General features: G+C 35.5%; 1 protein-coding gene across 5 annotated transcripts in view; it reads left to right on the forward strand.

The window, feature by feature from the left end:
- chinmo (Chronologically inappropriate morphogenesis) overlaps positions 1 to 12,393 on the forward strand; it is a 172,159-nt gene that overhangs the window by 103,258 nt on the left and 56,508 nt on the right. Inside the window, exon 1 of one of the 5 annotated variants that reach the window (XM_089651646.1) lies at positions 4,833 to 5,342. The exons of 3 other annotated variants lie outside the window; for them this stretch is intronic. The gene's annotated coding sequence lies outside the window, so the exon portion shown is untranslated. Of the gene's footprint in view, positions 1 to 4,832; positions 5,408 to 12,393 lie in introns of those variants that run through there. One more of the 5 variants, XM_089651645.1, reaches the window with a different exon arrangement.

The raw sequence follows: 12,393 nt of genomic DNA on the forward strand, positions 1-12,393 counted from the left end.
TCCTGAAAAGTTGTTTTTGACTTGTACTCTTTATTTATTTATTTATAATTTTACGCCCGGCTGTGCTTTTACATGCTATTTTTTATTTATTACAAAGAACATGTAAATAAGCACAATAAAATCAAAATATAAAATCAAAGCAAAATCATAAAACAAAATCAAAAAGAAAATAGAAGACAAAATAAAACACAACCTCTAAAACAAAAACAATGTCAAAAGCGAAATAAAGTGGAAACTAGAAACTCCACCATGCACTCCATTATGGTTAGCATGTTAGATATTATGAATACCTTTATGAAAAAGAATTTTTAAAATCTTTGCACTGATGTCAATTAATTTGAATAATTGACTGACCTACTACTGCAATAGATGTTTTTTGTTTCAATCGGGACAACAATTTTAAAGATAAGTTGTTCATTGGAATGATAATAAACCCATGATATTCGTAGGTAGGTGTATCTATTAGGAAATATATTGTGAGGTTGTAACCCCTGGGGCGATTCAACGAATATCGCTGTAACCTCGTTTGTGTTTTATTTAATTGCTGTGGACAGTTTAATTATTTTTAAGTCTTCGTTTAACATTATTTCGGTAAATTTGCAGCTGTTTCCTTAACTAGTACACGATACACGATGTATGTTAGAATTTTGAAGACTGTCACGCTCTAAAAACGTCTTCAATAGCTAACCTACCATAATACTTGTATAGTAAATTTAGAGCAGTTGGGGTGATGAAATATTACTATTCCCTCGTTCTTCTAGCGAACCATGATTCGCCTAGTGGACAGTTGACAGTGCACCTTTTTTAATAGCTAACCTACCATAATACTTGTATAGTAAATTTAGAGCAGTTGGGGTGATGAAATATTACTATTCCCTCGTTCTTCTAGCGAACCATGATTCGCCTAGTGGATAGATAGTTGACAGTGCACCTTTTTTAATAGGTAACATACCATAATACTCGTGTAGTAAATTTAGCGCAGATTAGGTTAATACAATATTACTATTCCCTCGTTCTTCTAGCGAACCATGATTCGCCTAGTGGACAGTTGACAGTGCACTTTTTTTAATAGGTAACCTACCATAATACTTGTATAGTAAATATAACGCAGTTGGAGTGATGCAATATTAGTATGCCTCAGTTACAATATTTTGTATTTGTTTAGTGATAAATTGAAAATGTCCACTGACTCAGTATAATTATTTCCCTCCATTAATGTTCCTAGTAGAGTAGAGAGAAATACATAATAGTTGGTCCCGGAATTTCTGCACTGAAATAAATCCCGACTTTTATTGTTACGTAGTGAAATCCGAAAGCTTATCAATGCAAGCAATTCTGAGCTAACAAATGCTTTGTTCAGAATTTTATATAGAAATACCAAGTTAGTTATTTGGTTATTCCTTCTAGCTATTGAAAAAAATACAGAATAAATTATATTGTTATTTTACATTATACTCAATGTTCGAGAGTTTTTAGTCGGACACAAAAATATTTTTGTATGTTTTATTAATGAATATTTATTTGTATAACGTTAATATATTTTTAAACAAATTATCACCTCAAACTTTTGGCCTGTTAACCAAATATTCAAATCACCAAATATTATTTTCTCCGTGTCATTTTAGAATTTTACGACAGTCAGATTATCACGGTATGAAGTGTTATGAGTAGCTTTAACAATTTTACGCGCAGATTTGCCGAGGAGCTTTAGTTTGTGTATCGTATTTTAATAGTTGACTTCTAGCACGGCACCGGTTTCTTTCATAAGTAAACTAATGTATGCAAAGGGTGTATGTAGATAATACACTATACCATAAATAGCCAGTCGTAATTTATTTAAAACACTTGGCCAGTCTCCCTATGGTAATAACTTTACCAAATCACCTGTCGAAGAAACGACACTATTTAGTTGTTTAACGCATGCATAATTTTTATGTTTTTTAGAACCGAGTTATTGATTTTCATCAGAGGGAAGCGGCAGTGATTATTGGATGAGATATTTAATATCATCATTATAATAAACGTTGGCACAAACATTTACGCTTAAGTTGACATTGATGACTGAAATCGGCCGGCGTATTTACCTACACCAGTGCCTTTTTAGCAAAACAAAAGGTACCGGAGCTCATATCTTTTTATATTCAGATTTTAATTTAAATGAAGCTCAAAGTATCTAGGTTAAAAGAAGTTAATAATAAATTTGAGTTTTTTGTCTTACGATCGTCTCGATTTTCCTTTTCTTACCTATGGCCAATATCATTCTCTGAGTAACATTGTTTGAAGATTAAGAAGTAAAGGGCGCACTTTTTTTATTTTTTATTATTCGATAATAATAATAAAAAATGCCAGGGAGCGGTTCCGGCGCATTACACCTCATGAAAGCACTAAGTTGCGCCAATATTTTTGGTTAGAACCCTTACTATGCTATGATGACAGTGTTGATTCATTGTTTGTATAACCATATACAAACTATGGCCACTGTCAGTATAACCATAGTTTGTTTATGGATGTATTACATATGTATAATAAAGTTCCTCCGGTGTCGATTCTAAGGAGTAGGTACCGACGTAGGTATATTATTATTTTGGCGCCTTTTGTAAAAAGATTCGCTTACGGCCCTCTTTTGAATGTAATATGTAGAACATTGAATGGTCGCTGTCCTAGACGTTGCCAGAACCTTTTCAACCCAGCCTGGCCTTGTACAGTGTACAGTGTACCGGCTCAAGTCTTTGTACCCACTTCCCCATTGTTGCATGTTGGCTAGTTCCCGCTACGGCGGTGACTAGATCAAGTTTTTTCTTCACATTATACCTCGCCCTGAATTACTCTGAGCACATTTACAAGGGATATGTTATACACAAATGTATAGACGATTCCATGTACATTATTAATTTAATCAGGATTTATTTATTTAGAATTTACCTCATTTGCAGGAGTGTAAGCTGTATACGACATGTACAGATATAGTTTGTTGGTGTGATATTAACCAACTTTCTCACAGACTTCCTCCGATTCTATTAACATCTGCATCCGACTTGGTACAGTAATACAGTGCAGTGGCAGTCCTCGATCTCATCAGATACGCGCTCCACGGATACCTTTTCAATGTCAAATCCAAACATATTGGATCTCTCGTGTGTAAAGCCACATTCATTTTCTCACATAAATTCTTGCTGGAACTCGAATTATAAAAATTTTGTTATAATTTGCAATAAAATAATAAGATGGCATTCTACTTTGCAGCATTTATTTTCAGTCAATCGTGGCGCCGTTTTCAAATTTAGTGCGGTCGTAAATTGAACCAAAACTTAATGAACATTATATTCTTGAACCACGGTTGTTTTGTTACCGGTAGAACCGGTTAGAAGAAGTTAGATGAAGCTACCTATCTTTTTGCACCTGTTTGATCAGAATGTAAGGTATAAAAATATAATTTCCTTAGGTTCGCTTAGGTATTATCACTTCTCTTGAATAACTTGATCGATCTACTCCGTACTGGATTATACATACTTTAAAAATGCTGTGTCAATTATTGCATATTATAATGTTTTATATTCCTCGTGAAAACTTGTTTAGACCATCCATCTAATACAAAGCGCTAACCTTTACTTCCTCGATTCATTTTCGGCGGAACCTTGAATGTTTTTTCTGTATGGTATTTTATCGTTCCGAACAAAAAAACGCAGTTCGATAAAATACACCATGGAATTTTAGATATTTCCGGCGTTCAAAGTTACGAGACGTTACGTTAGAGATTAGCAGATTTTAACCTTCTTACCTTTGTCTTCTTAGTTTTACCTTCGAATAATATGAAATACACGCAAACTGCCCATTCGTTGGTGTCATTGGACGAATGAAAGCTCTTGTATATGTTCAGTATTGCGCTTTTATTGTTTGTTGTTTTTGAGTTATTTTTATAATCTCGTCTTAATCTATTTTTATAACGGCTCTAATGAATTGTGAATGACCGGTATGACATGTTTTAAGATTAAGGAATTCCCATCCAATGGGGGGGTAGAAAAATACCTGATTACTTAGTTGATTTATAACACTGTTGTCCAAACATTAAAAGATTTCCGATTTCCCTCGACATGGGAATACATATAATGTTTTTTTTCTTTATTTATTTAATAAAAAATGAGAAATTCACATAAATGTCTTTCAGTTTGATTGCGAGAAATCTCTAGGTTCTTTACATGTTTTTAAGGTGATTCACCTCCACGTGTAACATTCGGATTTGGCGAACGAATTTTCAAATCAAAACCACATGATTTTGCGTTACTTCTCAATGCATTATCTTAATCGATTCATATAATTTATTTCAAAACCAACATTTACTTGGTGCAGATATAATTCGTTGTACGGAGATAGCATGGAGTGACGTTTGTTTTCATTTTATCCAAGCAAAAAATAAAAGGAAAATTAGTACCTTTTAATATATTTATGGATAACTTTTAAAATTAGATTAAGAAAAACGTGATTATGCAAATATTTTTTTAAAGACGTTTTTTAAAAGTAAATGAATTTGTTGTGTTCAATGTTGATTGTTGGTGCAACTAAACGGCAGTTTAGGCAGTCGCGGTCCCTGTCGGTTGTGTCACTGTGCCACTGTGCTGTCCCGAGCTGTGCTTGCTCGCTGTGCTGCGCTGTGTGGATGTATTTTGTTTGCTGGATTGATACGTCGCGACGCCCCGCGACGTTCCGCGCCGCAGTGCCTTCTCTAGAGAGGATCGCAAATTTGAATAGCGAACAGCGCAGCTTGGCGCACGTAGGATGTCATAATGGTGTTTACGCAGTGGCAGGAGGGACTAGTGCAGGGGGGAGGGGGCCCGTAACCTTGCGCGCGCCCCCCCCAAAATTCTGCATTCGTCAGATTTCGGCTACGTCGCCTTCGTCTTTTTCCAAGCCCGCGGTCTCTCGCTCGCTCGGCCCGCGAGTAGTGCGTGCCGTTTTTTCGCCGTTTCACGCGGCCAAATTTTCTATTCCGCCTCATTTTGCGGCGGTCTCACGTCCTGAGTGCATTACGTACGTTCCGATTCTAAATTCAATTAAAAAGTTCGAATACGTAACAATCATTTCGGCAGTGATACGTGTAGACGTGATATCGTTTAGTTTAGTCTGTTCGCGAGTTTCCGTTGATATTGGATAGTTTCAGTGCTAGGTGAACTCTGGTTTCCGTGTTGCCCTCCCCAGGGGACTTTGCGGAAGTAACGTGCGTAAGTAAGCGGGAACCTGTTCCGCTCGAGAAGGGTGATGCGCCCTGTGCCCCGTGCCCTGTGCTAGTGGCAGTGGCAGTGTCGTGCTCCTGTCTCTTCTCTGGACCTTCTGGACAATACGATTCTGTAAGGACTGAGTGCTGAAAACCGATTTCAGGATATGTCACCCGAAAGGAATATTTTTTTACTTGGTATGTTGTCATTTGCACCAGACTTCTTTTCGTAAACAACGATGTAACTGATGGCTTTTACAAATAATGCTCTATTACTATAAAGCTGCCTTACTTTAATATGCTTCCCATAAATTTCAAAAGTCGTTATAACGTTTTCACATATAATATTTGTTTTATTTATGCGAGAAAATAATGTCTGAAAACGCACATGTATTTTATGGCTTCATTCCATTGAGAAATATTATAATAAAACAAATTTATCCGTGAATGGCTTCATATCAACTCAAAACACAATCTAATATTTCTCGCGCACAAATGGCACGGTAGATGCTTTATATTATATTCCCTTAATGTGATTTGTTTTGAATTTTTATTGAATTGTAATTACGAACCAATTTGAAGAACCTGATTAAAGATCACCGAGCTGTTAATTCTTCTAGTACTATCGTAACCACTTATTCACTATCTTACTTCTGATATTGATAGAATAATGATAGTGTGTATTAATTCAGTAACATCATTTATCTATTCTACAAACAAAGGCATGATGTATTACTTTAGACTCGCGTAAAACTTTTTTAGGTGATTACATCGATTTATATGAACCTAAATTACAATGATATCGTACATGTTTCTTAGTAAATGCGCATGACTCGGGGTGCTTCTTATAAAACCCAACAGTGAATCAAATTGAATAATTGAAAAGCGTATTTGCATATTTCGTTTGTGTTATATTTGGTATTGTGTATGTAACATTCCGGAATTCCCTTGAACCGGTTATTCCAGTATCCCTGAACCGTTTCATACTTCCAACGAACATAGAGAAATCTGCATTTAATGCAGAACGTAGCCTGTTTGTTTAATTTTTCTTTGGTTTCTGATGTTAACAATCACGTGGAGTGACTAGTTCGGATCTGGTAGGCCACGTGTTCCCAGCTCCCACTCCTCAACTAGCAATAGCAGTGGCGCAACCTTCTTCTTGGCTTGTCTATTAATGCTGATACAATACACTCCGAGCTCCTCTACCGCTACCAAGGCGGTGGGTAAAACGGGATGTTCTCAATACACTCCTCACACGGCTCGGTCAATAAACATTGTTATGCTTCTTACCATGTGGCTCTGTCGTCTTGAATAGCTTATATCGGCTCTGGTGGACAGATGCTATTAGCCGAAATTACAAAATGATACTCTTACTTTATTCACGTTTTTTTCATACTGTTTTCATAACTGATCGTTTACAATTATATTTCGATAGTTTTGTTGTTGGATCTTCTGAGTGTTTGTCTCTTTCGCGCAAAAATGAATAAGGCCAATGTCAAGTTTCCGCGGCAGTGTATTTGATATTTAGTTCGGCGTTCGAACATCGTGCACAACACCACGAATGAATGCGGAAGGGTTTTCTCCCACCACGAATCTGAAATGAAGGTTTCCTTTATGCTCAAAGGGCAGGCCCGAACTTAACCTTCGATTTGTTATAAATCTATTTTTGTTCTGCGAAATAGTTGTTGATTATAAATATACTACAGAAAGTACCAAAGTACATTTATTTTTAATGGTCGACAAGTCGTAACCTTGAAACTTGCTGTTACAGTACGGTTTTTTTGTTGAGGTAGTTAGCATACATTAATTACATTGAAACAGGTATTTATTTCTTTATATATTCCGACTACTGTGTTTTAAGGCACTTTTATCATAATGACGTTGTTATTTGTGGATAAGTTACTGATCCCTACGTATTAATGTTATTATTTCTGTAACCAGTTTCTGATTTAAAGATCGTGTGTAACTGGCGACTAATATTTTTTTATTGTTTTTCACCATTACCATTTGTTTACAAAATCCGTCAATAGATTGTATCATGTCAAGGGTATTCCTCAAATTGTAATCGTGAAAAAAACACCATCACCTAAATATGTGAAATGTTCCAGATGTGTGCCTCCCAAAATGTATTATGTCGTTGCTTTGTTAAAAAAATATTTTTCTTCATTGAATGATTCCGTAGGTACCTAATTTTCACAATCTAAATTTTTATATCGTATTTATTGTTTTTGTGTTTAATTCGTAGAACTCCATTTAATTTTTTTATAAATTTAATTTAGATTAAAGTTGATAATATTATTATTAAGTTCTGCAAGTGTTTTAGTTTTTTATTATTGTGACAGCTGTTTCGGCTTACAAGGCCATTTTCAATGTGGACTCAATGTGGACTCAATGTGGACTCAATGTGGACTAACCACAGTTTGAAAATGGCCTTGTAAGCCGAAACAGCTGTCACAATAATAAAAAAACTAAAACACTTGCAGAACTTAATAATAATATTATCAAATTTAATCTAAATTAAATTTATAAAAAAATTTTATATCGTAATTCAAAAGCTCTTTTCAGAACTTTTATAGTATTTATTTAGATTTTACGCTCTTGCATAAATTTTTGGTGTTTAACCTTAATATTAAGTCAAAGTAAAGTGTTTAATATATTTTTTTAACTTCTGTAAAATACAATATGGTTATTTTTTAAATTTCGTGTTCTTGTTGTTGTTTTCTGGTTAATTTTTAAATTCATTTAGAACTTTTATTAGACTACACATTTAATTTAATTTTGCTTAAAGTTGCTTAGCCCCATTGTGTTCCCCATCTTCTCTACGGTAGCCCACCCCCGAGATATGACTAATAATGTATTGTATAACTATATATATATATATATATATATATATATATATATATATATATATATATATATATATATATATATATATATATATATATATATATATATATATATATATTTATATTGAATGAGCTTTAAAATTTGGGAACTGATCTCTGTACTAGTTTCTGAATGTCCCCCCCGAAGGGGACGTGCTTTATTATATGAAATTGAATAAACTATTTTTTGCTTCAATCAAGGAGATGTCTCAATTTTATTCAGTTGATGGGATAATTCAATGAGATTATTTGCAGTTGTAATTTATTCAAAAATTTGTTGGAGAATTATGATATTATAATTGAAAGTATATGCTACTTCTTTAGAATTTGTTGGAGAATTATAATATTATCTTTGAAAGTAGATGCTCTTTATTAAGAATTTGTTGGAGAATTATGACATTATCATTGAAAGTATAAGCTCCTTATTTAAAATTTGTTGGAGAATTATATTATCATTGAAAGTACATGCTCCTTATTTAAAATTTGTTTCGTAATTATGATATTATCATTGAAAGTATGTGCTCCTTATTTAAAATTTGTAGATAGTTCTCACCCTTTTATATTGTACATTCTAATTAAACTATCTGACTAGTTATTTTCTCATGTTCGACTTAATTAACGGCTCGCATGTAGAGAATGTTGGCGATACATTGATCAGTGAAATGTTTAATTTGAACAATGGGACTTCATTATTCCTAGGGCCCGTCCATTAAGGTTCTGGAAACTTCCGCATTTTATTGGACGCCATTGTGTACATGTTAACGGCCAACTGCCTGGACCGGCGAATCATCTTCGAAATTTGGGCATTCAAACCCTACACCTGCAAATAAAGCCAACACAAAGAGATCATTAAAATGCTACACTACACACCACAACACGATAAGTGTATTAAAGATCACTCCGGTGTTGTAGGCTTTGCGCGTTGTTTACGCGTACTCTTTGTTCCGGTCGTTAAGTCGCTGCGCGGCAGTTAACCCTCTCTTACCTTCTACCTCTTTTCGGTGATGCAAAGATTGCGTTATTCTGTTGCTTCCAGCATTCTGTCACGGTATTTGCCCTTTTATCTGCAAGTAATAATATAACTAATAATTCTTCCAACTCGTAGAATAGTGCGTGAACCCGAATGGAAATGATTCATTCCCAAATTCGAGTTGTGGATTGTCGTTTCTATGAACGGCTCACTAAGCGAATCTAATTGAAATCAATTCGAAATGCGAGGTACCTACTTCCCGATTTACTGATTATTTCGGTTATTGAATTATTTTATCACGTGAAACTTGGATTGCGGATCGTTTAGCCTATTTTGGAATCGTATTCTGCTAAATCTCGTATATTTTGCCAATTTACCCCCGAATCGTAATGAAAAAATAATATTTAAAACACGCTAGATAATACTGGTTTCAATTTCTCTCAATATTTCAATGTTTCAATATTTCAATATTTATATATATAAATATACACCGTTTTTTTTTTTAAAAATACGATGTAGGGAGTAATTATTCTTTCATTTTGTACGGTCATGTGTTTAAAATTTCCCCAAAAGTATCAAAATTCTGCTTTAAAGGGAGAGAATGGGAATGGGGATATATTTTCCAAATCTCATATAGACAGTGACCTTCCACTTATTTTGAAGGTCAGGAATGCAAAATAACATTATTCTAGAAATAAAACTGTAGATTTGTATAGAAAAACATAGATACTCTTCTATATGTATTATTCAGATAGAAGAAGTTATTTATCTAGTCTCGAGTCATTGAGATCGTTTCGATTGTAAAATGTTGTTGCCATTTGCAGTTCTATGAATTTGGTGGTTTGGTTAGATAGGCATGTACTTCAGCCGAGTATTTCGGTGAAGGTAGACTAGGGACAATGAGACCACTCCATTCGTAGTTGGTGCTGGTAAATGCATCGACCGTTCTATGCGCGTACACGGTGATATTCGGCCACGATTTAGGAAACAATAGTTTGGTATGTGCAATGCGTTCGGATTCGCTCGGATACTTATGAAAGAAAACAATAGTTATGCGTCAGTGACCGTCGCCGTGGCGAAACGTACCCACGTAGTACTGGCGCTGGTTTCTGTTGAATAGTGTTAGTCTGTGTATAGTGTACAGTGTACACTACAGTACAGCCTTATCCCGGCCGCGTAACGGGACTCGTGGAAAATCGTGCCGGTGATGCAATGTGCCGGTGCGTGCAGCCGTTCATTCACTCCAGATGGACTTCTGCGAGGGCCAGGGACACCCCACGCTCGGCTGCATTCGTCCAAATGCCGCCCTGGTGCATGTGTTTCCGCCTCGGCGCTTTGAACTAATTCAGTTCGTTTGCTGAATTTCCGCCCGATTAAGTTATTGGATTTTCTGCCACATTCCGCTGTAATTATTACTCTTGCTACCCAACCAACTGAAAAACTGCATAACAAGCGATTTTGTGATAATTGTTATTATTCGCTCATCGCTGTGTTCCTTCGTTCCTGAGTTTCTTTGTTCCTACGTATGTTCCTCCATTCATACGTTCCTTTGTCCCCATGTTCCTCGTTCTTAATTTTTCTCTCCTATATTTTTTCGTTCCCTGTGTTTGTTCATTCCTTTGTTGTTTTGTTCTTGTTCAATATTATACAAAATATCATAAAAGTTTTCCAACAGTTTTAACGTGTATTTGGTATCTCTATGTCGAATGGAATTTGATATTATTTAGAATGCCTGGCGGTACTTTTTGGAAGAGCTGCCGGCCGCCCGGCTGCTAGTTGCACTTCTCACGCAATATTTGGGTCGGCCCTAGCATCATGCCATCTTCATCTACTTCCATAGAAATGAACGTAGTCGACAATTATAAATGCGATTTGACGCGGGGCCAGCAGCGAGCAGCGAGCAGCACCGGTCGGATGTCGAAAGAGAAACGCTCGGATGTTTTGTTATGTGCAGCCATTATTATAACTGCATTTCAAATACTGAAGAGCCAATTATATTACGACTACCGAAGAGGTGCGATTGTGATGATTGCAATGGTGATGGATAAGGATTTAATTTAATTCACAGTTAATTATAATTACGTAATAATAACCTCAAATTGTTTATGAAAAATGTACGTGGGTACCAAACGATCTAACCATTACTACGCACGTTTGTTTAATGAATACATTCCTAGGCCTAAGTAGGATTCCATATGTTACTATTCATGTGTACCTGTACACCTTTGACGACATTCTTAATCTTGCATTCGTGGCCAAAATATTCATAGACTTTAACGGTTATTGCTAGAATATAAAAGGATGAATTTGCATTAACAGGGAATGAAAAAGATGCGTTGTGTCTTTCCATGGTCCCTGACCGTTGTTGACCAGTGAGTTATATCAACGGATGTTCCTTCTCGGTGGATATATACATTCATTTTTAATTCAGTTTTACGATTTTGGTATTGAACTCCTACTACCAAATTATTACTTTTATGAAGCGTTGACATTGACATTACAATTATTTTAAAAGAATGACGTTGACCTTATTCGTAAAAATCTTATCTGTGACGTGAGAAGCTATTCTAAATATTGTTTCTTAATAAATTATCCTACATATGTACATATTCACATCGTAGGTTGTTGACAATTGTATTGATGTTCCATACATAATAAGCGAGTTTGACCAGCTGAGATCCGTATCTCTTTATTCAGGTGTTAAAACTTCAATGCGTTGAGTAAACCATTTGCGTCGATATTATTTTATTGCAACAACAAATTTGTTTAAAAGCTCTGTATTTGAACATCACGAAGATAATGAATCTGCATAATCCGCTTTTCTCTTTTCCCGAGAATAAAACCGTATTGTTTTAGTGTTACTATTATTAGGATCTACTACCATTAATCAGTTTTAGTAAGCGAGCTTGTTTTCTTCTTGTTTTTGCGAAATTATTATGATAACATCAATATTTATACTAGTTCAATGATAAAACTGTTGTCAATTACTTTGATTTTATCGTAAGTTCTCGATTGTAGTAGGGAATGAAATGCTCAACAAAATGTAGCAAAAGCTCTCCAGAAACAATGTCACGTTGGTGAAGTCAGTGCCGCGTAATCTCTTATAATGGTAATGAGAAGAAGCATTAAGCATTTGATGTCTTCGGCGTTGGTGGCATTGATAGTGTCCGCGTCCCTGGCCTGGCCGCTGCAGTGGCTCGCTGGGCGGACACGTGTTAGTGACGTCACGCCGTCCATTCGTATTCCTAATTATTCCAAGCAATGGCATTGGCAACTGGCAACAAGCGACTCACCAACTACCATCTACCGAATAGTCGCCTCCTCTTTGA

This window comes from Hesperophylax consimilis, chromosome 4 (genome assembly GCF_061612785.1).
Source record: "Hesperophylax consimilis isolate HC1 chromosome 4, BYU_Hcon_1.0, whole genome shotgun sequence".
In the NCBI taxonomy this organism is placed as follows: domain Eukaryota; kingdom Metazoa; phylum Arthropoda; class Insecta; order Trichoptera; family Limnephilidae; genus Hesperophylax; species Hesperophylax consimilis.